Raw genomic sequence first — 13,233 nt, forward strand, 5'->3', positions numbered from 1 at the left:
CAACGCCATAGTGATTAGAGAGAGAGATTTGCTTGTGTTCTTTCGAGCTCTTGCGCTTGGATTGCTTTCTTCTTTCTTGATTCTCTCATTGCGATCAAACTCACTTGTAATTAAGGCAAGAGACACCAAACTTGTGGTGGTCCTTGTGGGAACTTTGTGTTCCAAGTGATTGAGAAGAGAAAGCTCACTCGATCCGTGGATCGTTTGAGAGAGGGAAGGGTTGAAAGAGACCCGGCCTTTGTGGCCTCCTCAACGGGGAGTAGGTTTGAGAGAACCGAACCTCGGTAAAACAAATCTCCGTGTCTCACTTGCTTATTTGCTTGGGATTTGTTTTTCACCCTCTCTCGCGGACTCGTTTCTTTATTACTAACGCTAACCCGGCTTGTAGTTGTGTTTATATTTTGAGAATTTCAGTTTCGCCCTATTCACCCCCCCCCCTCTTGGCGACTATCACCCCCCCTCTAGGCGACTTTCACCTATGACACGGGGGCTGGGTCCCACGCTTCATGCAAGCTGGCCAGGGACAGAAGAAGTCGAACCGCCGCGCGCGGTGCGCGCAACTGCCCGGCGGTTACAGGCATTCCTCCACTTTCGCCTAGACCAGCGGGTGAAAGTGCGGACCGCCATGCAGGCGGCATGCGACCGCACCAAGTGGGCGCGCCCCTTCGACTCCAACGCGTCCAGCATGGAGGCCCAGGCCCACACGTCATGTAACCGGCGCGCCGGTTGCTACGTGCGAGAAACTGCACCGCCACTCGCGCCACTACCATGCCTCCTCGACTGCTGAACCAGTACCGTGACTCGAGGCAACCCTGCGTATGACCCAACAGTGCCAGCCAGGCACATCGATCACGGGTCAGTCAGCCGCGGGAGGAGGCGCGACGGTCGAAACAGCCAAAAATGGGTCGGTAGTAATGGCGGTGGCAGGCGGGCGGAAGCAGCGGTCACGTCGTCAGCCAAGCTCACGTCCCATCCAGGGACAGCAAGGGAACCCTCTCTCACGGCGTGAAGACGGCGCGCCCGTGTTCCGTTCCTCGAACGGCTCGCACGCGCGCAACGGCTGCCCCGTGAACCACTCGTCCCGTCACATTAACTCTGCGGCAGGACAGGCGGCACCTTTGGCGGGCGAAGCAGGCGGCGCTTCACCTCCGCCATAACGTCCGCGTCAAAAAAGGTGCGCCACGTCATTCGATTTCGTATCCTTTTCCTCTTCCTCTTTCTCTCTCTTACAACAGGGACCGGGAAAGGGGATCCCCCGAAAGGGATCCTTCTCCGCGAAGGAAACGGGCCCCGAGCCCCCCTACTGATCAGAGGTTCGAAGGCTGGCCCCTCGGAAGGGTTCAACAGCCGCCTCAGAGCGCTTGGGCTCCGCGCCCACTACTGGTCAGAGGTTCGAAGGCCGGCCCCTCGGAAGGGTTCAACGGCCGCCTCAGGCCACTCGGGCTCCGCGCCCACTACTGATCAGGGGTTCGTAGGCTGGCCCTCGAAGGGTTCACAGCCGCCTCAGACGCAGAGCGAGGGATGACCCTGGTTACGTTCGATACATAACCAAGGCTCGGGCTACGCTCCCGAGGTACCCTAGGACGTTTCCGAGACCAGCGGGAACAATCTTGTAACGGAATCCCATCAGAGGGAGGCATCGAGCCCTCGGACCCCGTCAAAAGGGGACCGGGTCCGGCAGATCACCCGCAGGTACTTTTGGAGCGCGCCTCCGGGCCTCTAGCCGACCCCTAACAAATGGGGCACGGGCGTCCACTCGGATTACCCGTCAGCAGCTCACTGGAGACACCATGTTCGGCGCCCTCCAAGGGCAACATGGCGCTTTTCCCCCCTCCTCATTGCGGAAAGGCGACGCAGGGGCATATGTAAAAAAGTCGAGTCTGTCCTTGACCGTCCTCTCGCTCTGTGCGGAGGCTCGGGGGCTGCTCTCGCAAAATCGGCTCCGGCCAAACCGTTGACAGCGTCAACATACCAGCCCGAGAACTTGAGACCCGACCGTGCACCCGGGCTACGGCCAGCTCGCATGAGGGAACAACCAGACCGTCCGAAGCATCGCGAAACACATTAAGACCTCGAAGGAGTCAAACCACTCCTCCGAGGCCTCGGGGGCTACACCCGCCGGGTGCGCTCGCGCGCACCCACCGGAACAAAACACAACCGAGAAAGGCCGGTCCCCTTGCAAAAAAGTGCGACAAAAGCCTCCAAGCGAGTATTAACACTCCCTTCGAGGCTCGGGGGCTACTTTCGAGGACCATAATTAGGGGTACCCTCAAGACTCCTAATCTCAGCTGGTAACCCCCATCAGCACAAAGCTGCAAAGGCCTGATGGGTACGATTAAGTCAAGGATCGGTCCACTCAAGGGACACGATCTCGCCTCGCCCGAGCCCAGCCTCAGACAAGGGCAGCCGACCCCGGAGGATTCACGTCTCGCCCGAGGACCCCCTCAAGCAACGGACACACCTTCGGCTCGCCCGAGGCCCAGTCTTCGCCAAGAAGCAACCGTGGCCAAGTCGCCACGCCGACCGACCGTATCGCAGGAGCATTTAATGCAAAGGTGGCCTGACACCTTTATCCTGACGCGCGCCCTTCAGTCAACAGAGCCGAAGTGACCGCAGTCACTTTGCCGCTCCACTGACCGGCCTGACAAAAGGACAGCGCCGCCTGCGCCGCTCCGACTGCTGTGCCACTCGACAGAGTGAGGCTGACAGCAGCCAAGTCCGGCCTCGAGCGCCATAGGAAGCTCCGCCTCGCCCGACCCAGGGCTCGGACTCGGGCTTAGCCCCGGAAGACGATGAACTCCGCCTCGCCCGACCTAGGGCTCGGACTCGGGCTCAGCCCCGGAAGACGACGAACTCCGCCTCGCCCGACCTAGGGCTCGGACTCGGGCTCGGCCCCGGAAGACGACGAACTCCGCCTCGCCCGACCCCAGGGCTCGGACTCAGCCCTGGCCTCAGCCGACGGTCTCCGCCTCGCCCGACCCAGGGACTCGGACTCGACCTTGGCCTCGGAAGACAGACTCGACCCCGACCTCGGAGGAGCCTCCACCTCGCCCAACCCAGGGCTCGGACCGACCACGTCACATGAGGCGCCATCGTTACCCTACCCCAAGCTAACTTAGGCTACGGGGAACAAGACCGGCGTCCCATCTGGCTCACCCCGATAAACAAGTAATGATGGCGCCCCACATGCTCCATGACGACGGCAGCTCTCAGCCCCCTTACGAAAGCAAAGAGACGTCAGCAAGGACTCGACAGCCCCGACAGTTGTCCTTCCGCCAGGCTCCAGCGCTCCTCTGACGGCCACGACACCACACGAACCGAGTGCCAAAACCTCTCCGGCTGCCACGACGGCATGTACTTAGGGCACTAGCTCTTCTCTGCTAGACACGTTAGCACACTGCTATATCTCCCATTGTACACCTGGATCCTCTCCTTACGCCTATAAAAGGAAGGTCCAGGGCCCTCTTACAGAGGGTTGGTGATAGTCGCCTAGAGGGGGGGTGAATAGGGCGAAACTGAAATTCTCAAAAATAATCACAACTACAAGCCGGGTTAGCGTTAGAAATATAATCGAGTCCGCGAAAGAGGGCGCAAAACAAATCGCAAGCGAGTAATGAAGTGAGACACGCGGATTTGTTTTACCGAGGTTCGGTTCTCTCAAACCTACTCCCCGTTGAGGAGGCCACAAAGGCCGGGTCTCTTTCAACCCTTCCCTCTCTCAAACGGTCCCTTGGACCGAGTGAGCTTCTCTTCTCAAATCACTTGGGAATCAAACTTCCCGCAAGGGCCACACACGATTGGTGCCTCTTGCCTCAATTACAAGTGAGTGTTTGATCACAAGAAAGAATGCGAAAGAAAAGAAGCGATCCAAGCGCAAGAGCTCAAATGAACACTAAAAATCACTCTCTCTAATCACTAATGCTTTGTGTGGAGTTGGGAGAGGATTTGATCTCTTTTGGTGTGCTTTGCAATGAATGCTAGCTCTTGTATAGTGGTTGGAAGCTGGAAAACTTGGATGCAATGAATGGTGGGGTGGTTGGGGTATTTATAGCCCCAACCACCAACATGACCGTTGGTGGAGGCCGTCTGTTTGGTGGCGCACCGGACAGTCCGGTGCACACCGGACAGTCCGGTGCCCCAGCCACGTCACCAGTTCCGTTGGATTCCGACCGTTGAAGCTTCTGACTTCTGGGCCCGCCTTGATGTCCGGTGCACACCGGACATCTACTGTTCCTTGTCCGGTGCGCCAGTATGGGTGCGCCTGACATCTGCGCGCGCGCATCGCGCATTAAATGCGCTGCAGGTAGCCGTTGGCGCCGGAGTAGCCGTTGCTCCGCAGATGCACCGGACAGTCCGGTGCACACCGGACAGTCCGGTGAATTATAGCGGAGCGGCCGAAGTGAAAACCCGAGGCTGGCGAGTTCCTGAGGCCGCCCTTCCTTGGAGCACCGGACATGTCCGGTGTACACCGGACAGTCCGGTGAATTATAGCAGAGTGGCCTCTGAAAATTCCCGAAGGTGGCAAGTTGGAGTTGGAGTCCTCTGGTGCACCGGACACTGTCCGGTGTACACCGGACAGTCCGGTGCCCCTGACCAGAGGTGCCTTCGGTTGGCCCTTTGCTCCTTTGTTGAATCCAAAACTTGATCTTTTTATTGGCTGAGTGTGAACCTTTTACACCTGTATAATCTTTACACTTGGGCAAACTAGTTAGTCCAATTATTTGTGTTGGGCAATTCAACCACCAAAATTAATTAGGGACTAGGTGTAAGCCTAATTCCCTTTCAATCTCCCCCTTTTTGGTGATTGATGCCAACACAAACCAAAGCGAATATGGAAGTGCATAATTGAACTAGTTTGCATAATGTAAGTGTAAAGGTTGCTTGGAATTGAGCCAATATAAATACTTACAAGATATGCATGGATTGTTTCTTCATCTTTAACATTTTGGACCACGCTTGCACCACATGTTTTGTTTTTGCAAAAATCTTTTGTAAATCTTTTCAAAGTTCTTTTGCAAATAGTCAAGGGTAAATGAATAAGAGTTTGCAAAGCATTTTCAAGTTTTGAAATTTTCTCCCCCTTTTTCAAATGCTTTTCCTTTGACTAAACAAAAACTCCCCCTAAATGAAATCATCCTCTTAGTGTTCAAGAGGGTTTTGATGATTCAAATTGAAATACTATTTTCTCCCCCTTTTGAACTCAATAAGATACCAATTGAAAAATACTCTTGGGAAGTTTTTCAAATTGGTGGTGGTGCGGTCCTTTTGCTTTGGGCTCATACTCTCTCCCCCTTTGGCATGAATCGCCAAAAACGGAATCATTAGAGCCCTCGAAGCGCTATCTTCCCCTTTGGTCATAAATACATGAGTTAAGATTATACCAAAGACGAAGTCCTCTTGCTCTCTCCCCCAAAGATGGGGAGTGGCTTGGAGCGACGGCGAAGGATGAGTTACGGAGTGGAAGCCTTTGTCTTCGCCGAAGACTCCAATTCCCTTTCAATATACCTATGACTTGGTTTGAAATAGACTTGAAAACATATTAGTCATAGCATATGAAAGAGACATGATCAGAGGTATATAGAAGAGCAATGTGTGCAAGTTAGCAAAAGAAGTTTCTAGAATCAAGAATATTGAGCTCATGCCTAAGTTTGGTAAAGGATTGTTCATCAAGTGGCTTGGTAAAGATATCGGCTAATTGATCTTTAGTATTAATGTATGAAATATCGATATCTCCCTTTTGTTGGTGATCCCTAAGAAAATGATACCGAATGGCTATGTGCTTAGTGCGGCTATGCTCGACGGGATTGTCGGCCATTTTGATTGCACTCTCATTATCACATAGCAAGGGGACTTTGGTTAATTTGTAGCCGTAGTCCCGGAGGGTTTGCCTCATCCAAAGCAATTGCGCGCAACAATGGCCTGCGTCAATGTACTCGGCTTCGGCGGTGGAAAGAGCGACCGAATTTTGCTTCTTTGAAGCCCAAGACACCAAGGATCTTCCCAAGAACTGGCAAGTCCCCGATGTGCTCTTCCTATTGATTTTGCACCCCGCCCAATCGGCATCCGAATAACCAATCAAATCAAATGTGGATCCCCTGGGATACCAAAGCCCAAACTTAGGAGTATAAGCCAAATATCTCAAGATTCGTTTTACGGCCGTAAGGTGAGCTTCCTTAGGGTCGGCTTGGAATCTTGCACACATGCATACGGAAAGCATAATATCCGGTCGAGATGCACATAGATAGAGTAAAGAACCTATCATCGACCTGTATACCTTTTGATCCACGGACTTACCTCCCGTGTCGAGGTCGAGATGCCCATTGGTTCCCATGGGTGTCTTGATGGGCTTGGCATCCTTCATTCCAAACTTGGTTAGAATGTCTTGAGTGTACTTTGTTTGGCTAATGAAGGTGCCCTCTTGGAGTTGCTTGACTTGGAATCCTAGAAAATACTTCAACTCCCCCATCATAGACATCTCGAATTTCTGTGTCATAATCCTACTAAACTCTTCACATGTAGACTTGTTAGTAGACCCAAATATAATATCATCAACATAAATTTGGCATACAAACAAGTCATTTTCAAGAGTTTTAGTAAAGAGTGTAGGATCGGCCTTTCCGACTTTGAAGCCATTAGCAATAAGGAAATCTCTAAGGCATTCATACCATGCTCTTGGGGCTTGCTTGAGCCCATAAAGCGCCTTAGAGAGCCTATAGACATGGTGGGGGTACTCACTATCTTCAAAGCCGGGAGGTTGCTCAACATAGACCTCTTCCTTGATTGGTCCATTGAGGAAGGCACTTTTTACGTCCATTTGATAAAGCTTAAAGCCATGGTAAGTAGCATAGGCTAATAATATGCGAATTGACTCAAGCCTAGCTACGGGTGCATAGGTTTCACCGAAATCCAAACCTTCGACTTGGGAATATCCCTTGGCCACAAGTCGAGCTTTGTTCCTTGTCACCACACCATGCTCGTCTTGCTTGTTGCGGAAGACCCATTTGGTTCCTACAACATTTTGGTTAGGACGTGGAACTAAATGCCATACCTCATTCCTAGTGAAGTTGTTGAGCTCCTCTTGCATTGCCACCACCCAATCTGAGTCTTGAAGTGCTTCCTCCACCCTGTGTGGCTCAATAGAGGAAACAAACGAATAATGTTCACAGAAATGTGCAACACGAGATCTAGTAGTTACCCCCTTATGAATGTCGCCGAGGATGGTGTCGACGGGGTGATCTCGTTGGATTGCTTGGTGGACTCTTGGGTGTGGCAGCCTTGGTTCTTGCTCATCCTCCTTTTCTTGATCATTTGCCTCTCCCCCTTGATCATTGCCATCATCATGAGGTGGCTCATCTTCTTGATCTTGTCCTTCATCAACTTGAGCCTCAACCTCATTTTGAGTTGGTGGAGATGCTTGCGTGGAGGAGGACGGTTGATCTTGTGCATTTGGAGGTTCTTCAGATTCCTTAGGACACACATCCCCAATGGACATGTTCCTTAGCGCTATGCACGGAGCTTGTTCTTCACCTATCTCATCAAGATCAACTTGCTCTACTTGAGAGCCATTAGTCTCATCAAACACAACGTCACAAGAAACTTCAACAAGTCCTGAGGACTTGTTAAAGACTCTATATGCCCTTGTGTTTGAGTCATATCCTAGTAAAAAGCCTTCTACAGTTTTAGGAGCAAATTTAGATTTTCTACCTCTCTTAACAAGAATAAAGCATTTGCTACCAAAAACTCTAAAATATGAAATGTTGGGCTTTTTACCGGTTAGGAGTTCATAGGATGTCTTCTTGAGGATTCGGTGAAGATATAACCGGTTGATGGCGTAGCAGGCGGTGTTGACTGCCTCGGCCCAAAACCGATCCGAAGTCTTGTACTCATCAAGCATGGTCCTTGCCATGTCCAATAGAGTTCGATTCTTCCTCTCCACTACACCATTTTGTTGAGGTGTGTAGGGAGAAGAGAACTCATGCTTGATGCCCTCTTCCTCAAGAAAACCTTCGATTTGAGAGTTCTTGAACTCCGTCCCGTTGTCGCTTCTTATTTTCTTGATCCTTAAGCCGAACTCATTTTGAGCCCGTCTCAAGAATCCCTTTAAGGTCTCTTGGGTTTGAGATTTTTCTTGTAAAAAGAATACCCAAGTGAAGCGAGAATAATCATCCACAATAACTAGACAGTACTTACTCCCGCCGATGCTTATGTAAGCGATCGGGCCGAATAGGTCCATGTGTAGGAGCTCCAGTGGCCTGTCACTAGTCATGATGTTCTTGTGTGGATGATGAGTGCCAACTTGCTTCCCGGCTTGGCATGCGCTACAAATCCTGTCTTTCTCAAAATAAACATTGGTTAGTCCTAAAATGTGTTCTCCCTTTAGAAGCTTATGAAGATTCTTCATTCCAACATGGGCTAGTCGGCGGTGCCAGAGCCAACCCAAGTTAGTCTTAGCAACCAAGCAAGTGTCGAGTTCAGCTCTATCAAAATCTACTAAGTATAGCTGACCCTCTAACATTCCCTTAAATGCTATTGAATCATCACTTCTTCTAAAGACAGTAACACCTACATCTGTAAATAGACAGTTGTAGCCCATTTGACATAATTGGGATACGGAAAGCAAATTGTAATCTAAAGAATCTACAAGAAAAACATTGGAAATAGTATGGTCAGGTGATATAGCAATTTTACCCAATCCTTTGACCAAACCTTGATTTCCATCCCCGAATGTGATAGCTCGTTGGGGATCTTGATTTTTCTCATATGAGGAGAACATCTTCTTCTCCCCTGTCATGTGGTTTGTGCACCCGCTGTCGAGTATCCAACTTGAGCCCCCGGATGCATAAACCTACAAAACAATTTTAGTTCTTGACTTTAGGTACCCAAACGGTTTTGGGTCCTTTGGCATTAGAAACAAGAACTTTGGGTACCCAAACACAAGTCTTGGAGCCCTTGTGTTTGCCCCCAACAAACTTGGCAACTACCTTGCCGGATTTGTTAGTTAAAACATACGATGCATCAAAAGTCTTAAATGAAATGTCATGATCATTTGATGCACTTGGAATTTTCTTTCTAGCCAACTTAGCACGGGTTGGTTGCCTAGAGCTAGATGTCTCACCCTTATACATAAAAGCATGGTTAGGGCCAGAGTGAGACTTCCTAGAATGAATTTTCTTAATTTTGCTCTCGGGATAACCGGCAGGGTACAAAATGTAACCCTCGTTATCCTGAGGCATGGGAGCCTTGCCCTTAACAAAGTTAGACAAGTTCTTAGGGGGAGCATTAAGTTTGACATTGTCTCCCCTTTGGAAGCCAATGCCATCCTTAATGCCAGGGCGTCTCCCATTATAGAGCATACTTCTAGCAAATTTAAATTTTTCATTTTCTAAGTTATGCTCGGCAATTTTAGCATCTAATAATGCTATATGATCATTTTGTTGTTTAATTAGAGTCATGTGATCATGAATAGCATTGATATCAACATCTCTACATCTAGTACAAATAGAAGTGTGCTCAACGGTAGATGTAGAGGGTTTGCAAGATTTTAGTTCTACAACCTTAGCATGCAACATATCATTCTTAGTTCTAAGGTCGGAAATGGTAGCATTGCAAACATCAAAATCTTTAGCCTTAGCAATCAAGTTTTCATTTTCTACTCTAAGGCTAGTAAGAGAATCATTCAATTCCTTAATCTTAGCAAGCAAATCATCATTATCATTTCTAAGATTGGGAACTGAAGCAACACAAACATGAGAATCAACCTTAGCAATTAATCTAGCATTTTCATTTCTAAGGTTGTCTATAGTCTCACGGCAAGTGCTTAGCTCACTAGACAATTTTTCATATTTTTCAACTTGTTGAGCATAAGCATTTTTAACCTTAACATGCTTTTTATTTTCCTTGATTAGGAAGTCCTCTTGGGAGTCCAAGAGATCATCCTTCTCATGGATGGCACTAATTAATTCATTTAATTTTTCCTTTTGTTGCATGTTAAGATCGGCAAAAAGGGTATGCAAATTATTTTCCTCATCACTAGCATTATCATCACTAGAGGATTCATATTTAGTGGAGGATTTAGATTTAACCTTCTTCTTTTTGCCGTCCTTTGCCATGAGGCACTTGTGGCCGACGTTGGGGAAGAGGAGTCCTTTGGTGACGGCGATGTTGGTGGCGTCCTCGTCGGAGGAGGAGTCGGTGGAGCTCTCGTCGGAGTCCCACTCGCGGCACACGTGGGCATCGCCGCCCCTCTTCTTGTGGTACCTCTTCTTTTCTTTCCTCCTTCCCTTCTTGTCGTTATCCCTGTCACTGTCACTTGATAATGGACATTTAGCGATAAAGTGACCGGGCTTACCACACTTGTAGCAAACCTTCTTGGAACGGGATTTGTAATCCTTCCCCTTCCGTTGCTTGAGGATTTGGCGAAAGCTTTTGATGATTAAAGCCATCTCCTCATTGTCGAGCTTGGAGGCGTCAATTGGTTGTCTATTCGGTGTAGACTCCTCCTTCTTCTCCTCCGTCGCCTTGAATGCCACCGGTTGTGCTTCGGACGTGGAGGGTTCATCAAGCTCGTTGATCTTTTTGGAGCCTTTGATCATGCATTCAAAGCTCACAAAATTCCCGATAACTTCCTCGGGGGTCATTTGAGTATATCTAGGATTACCACGAATTAATTGAACTTGAGTGGGGTTAAGGAAAATAAGTGATCTAAGAATAACCTTAACCACCTCGTGGTCATCCCACTTCTTGCTCCCGAGGTTGCGTACTTGGTTCACCAAAGTCTTGAGCCGGTTGTACATGTCTTGTGGCTCTTCCCCTTGGCGAAGTCGAAAGCGACCGAGCTCCCCCTCGATCGTTTCCCGCTTGGTGATCTTTGTTAGTTCATCACCCTCGTGCGCGGTCTTGAGGAGGTCCCAAATTTCCTTTGCATTCTTCAACCCTTGCACCTTGTTGTATTCCTCTCTATTTAGAGAGGCCAAGAGTATGGTTGTGGCTTGGGAGTTGAAGTGCTCGATTTGGGCCACCTCGTCCTCATCATAATCCTCATCCCCTACGGATGGTACCTGTGCTCCAAACTCAACAACATTCCATATACTTTTGTGGAGTGAGGTTAGATGAAATTTCATTAAATCACTCCACATAGCATAATCTTCGCCATTAAAGGTTGGCGGTTTGCCTAATGGAACGGAAAGTAATGGAGTATGTCTAGATGTACGAGGATAGTGTAAGGGGATCTTACTAAACTTCTTACGCTCGTGGCGTTTAGAAGTTACGGAGGGCGCATCGGAGTCGGAGGTCGACGTTGATGAAGTGTCGGTCTCGTAGTAGACCACTTTCCTCATCCTCTTATGCTTGTCGCCTTTCCGATGCGACTTGTGAGAAGAAGATTTTTCCTTCTTCTCTTTGTGGTGAGAAGAGGAAGATCTTTTCTCCTTCCGTTTGGAGGAGTCCTTCTTCTTCTCCTTCCTCTTGGTGCGGGACTCTTCCGATGAAGTGCTCCCGTGGCTTGTAGTGGGCTTTTCGCCGGTCTCCATCTCCTTCTTGGCGTGATCTCCCGACATCACTTCGAGCGGTTAGGCTCTAATGAAGCACCGGGCTTTGATACCAATTGATAGTCGCCTAGAGGGGGGGTGAATAGGGCGAAACTGAAATTCTCAAAAATAATCACAACTACAAGACGGGTTAGCGTTAGAAATATAATCGAGTCCGCGAAAGAGGGCGCAAAACAAATCGCAAGCGAGTAATGAAGTGAGACACGCGGATTTGTTTTACCGAGGTTCGGTTCTCTCAAACCTACTCCCCGTTGAGGAGGCCACAAAGGCCGGGTCTCTTTCAACCCTTCCCTCTCTCAAACGGCCCCTTGGACCGAGTGAGCTTCTCTTCTCAAATCACTTGGGAATCAAACTTCCCGCAAGGGCCACCACACGATTGGTGCCTCTTGCCTCAATTACAAGTGAGTGTTTGATCACAAGAAAGAATGCGAAAGAAAAGAAGCGATCCAAGCGCAAGAGCTCAAATGAACACTAAAAATCACTCTCTCTAATCACTAATGCTTTGTGTGGAGTTGGGAGAGGATTTGATCTCTTTTGGTGTCCTTTGCAATGAATGCTAGCTCTTGTATAGTGGTTGGAAGCTGGAAAACTTGGATGCAATGAATGGTGGGGTGGTTGGGGTATTTATAGCCCCAACCACCAACATGACCGTTGGTGGAGGCCGTCTGTTTGATGGCGCACCGGACAGTCCGGTGCACACCGGACAGTCCGGTGCCCCAGCCACGTCACCAGTTCCGTTGGATTCCGACCGTTGAAGCTTCTGACTTCTGGGCCCGCCTTGATGTCCGGTGCACACCGGACATCTACTGTTCCTTGTCCGGTGCGCCAGTATGGGCGCGCCTGACATCTGCGCGCGCGCAGCGCGCATTAAATGCGCTGCAGGTAGCCGTTGGCGCCGGAGTAGCCGTTGCTCCGCAGATGCACCGGACAGTCCGGTGCACACCGGACAGTCCGGTGAATTATAGCGGAGCGGCCGAAGTGAAAACCCGAGGCTGGCGAGTTCCTGAGGCCGCCCTTCCTTGGAGCACCGGACATGTCCGGTGTACACCGGACAGTCCGGTGAATTATAGCGGAGTGGCCTCTGAAAATTCCCGAAGGTGGCAAGTTGGAGTTGGAGTCCTCTGGTGCACCGGACACTGTCCGGTGTACACCGGACAGTCCGGTGCCCCTGACCAGAGGTGCCTTCGGTTGGCCCTTTGCTCCTTTGTTGAATCCAAAACTTGATCTTTTTATTGGCTGAGTGTGAACCTTTTACACCTGTATAATCTTTACACTTGGGCAAACTAGTTAGTCCAATTATTTGTGTTGGGCAATTCAACCACCAAAATTAATTAGGGACTAGGTGTAAGCCTAATTCCCTTTCAGTTGGCCGCGCGGGGAAGGACGGGACGACGCTCGCGTAAGCCTTTCACTCCCTCCCACGTGGACGCTTGTAACCCTCTACTGCAAGCGCACCCGACCTGGGCGCGGGACAAACACGAAGGCCGTGGGTTTCACCTTTTACGCCTGTCTCCCTCCGGCTTCTTCCCCCTTCGCGCTCCGTTTTGCGCCGACCCATCTGGGCTGGGACACGCGACGACAATTTACTCGTCGGTCCAGGGACCCCCGGGTTCGAAACGCCGACAAACCGTGACTTATCGCATTGCCCCAAATTAAATTATAGAGCTCAAGTTAAAAAAAACTGCTC

The sequence above is a fragment of the Zea mays genome, chromosome 2 (genome assembly GCF_902167145.1).
Source record: "Zea mays cultivar B73 chromosome 2, Zm-B73-REFERENCE-NAM-5.0, whole genome shotgun sequence".
Classification (NCBI taxonomy): domain Eukaryota; kingdom Viridiplantae; phylum Streptophyta; class Magnoliopsida; order Poales; family Poaceae; genus Zea; species Zea mays.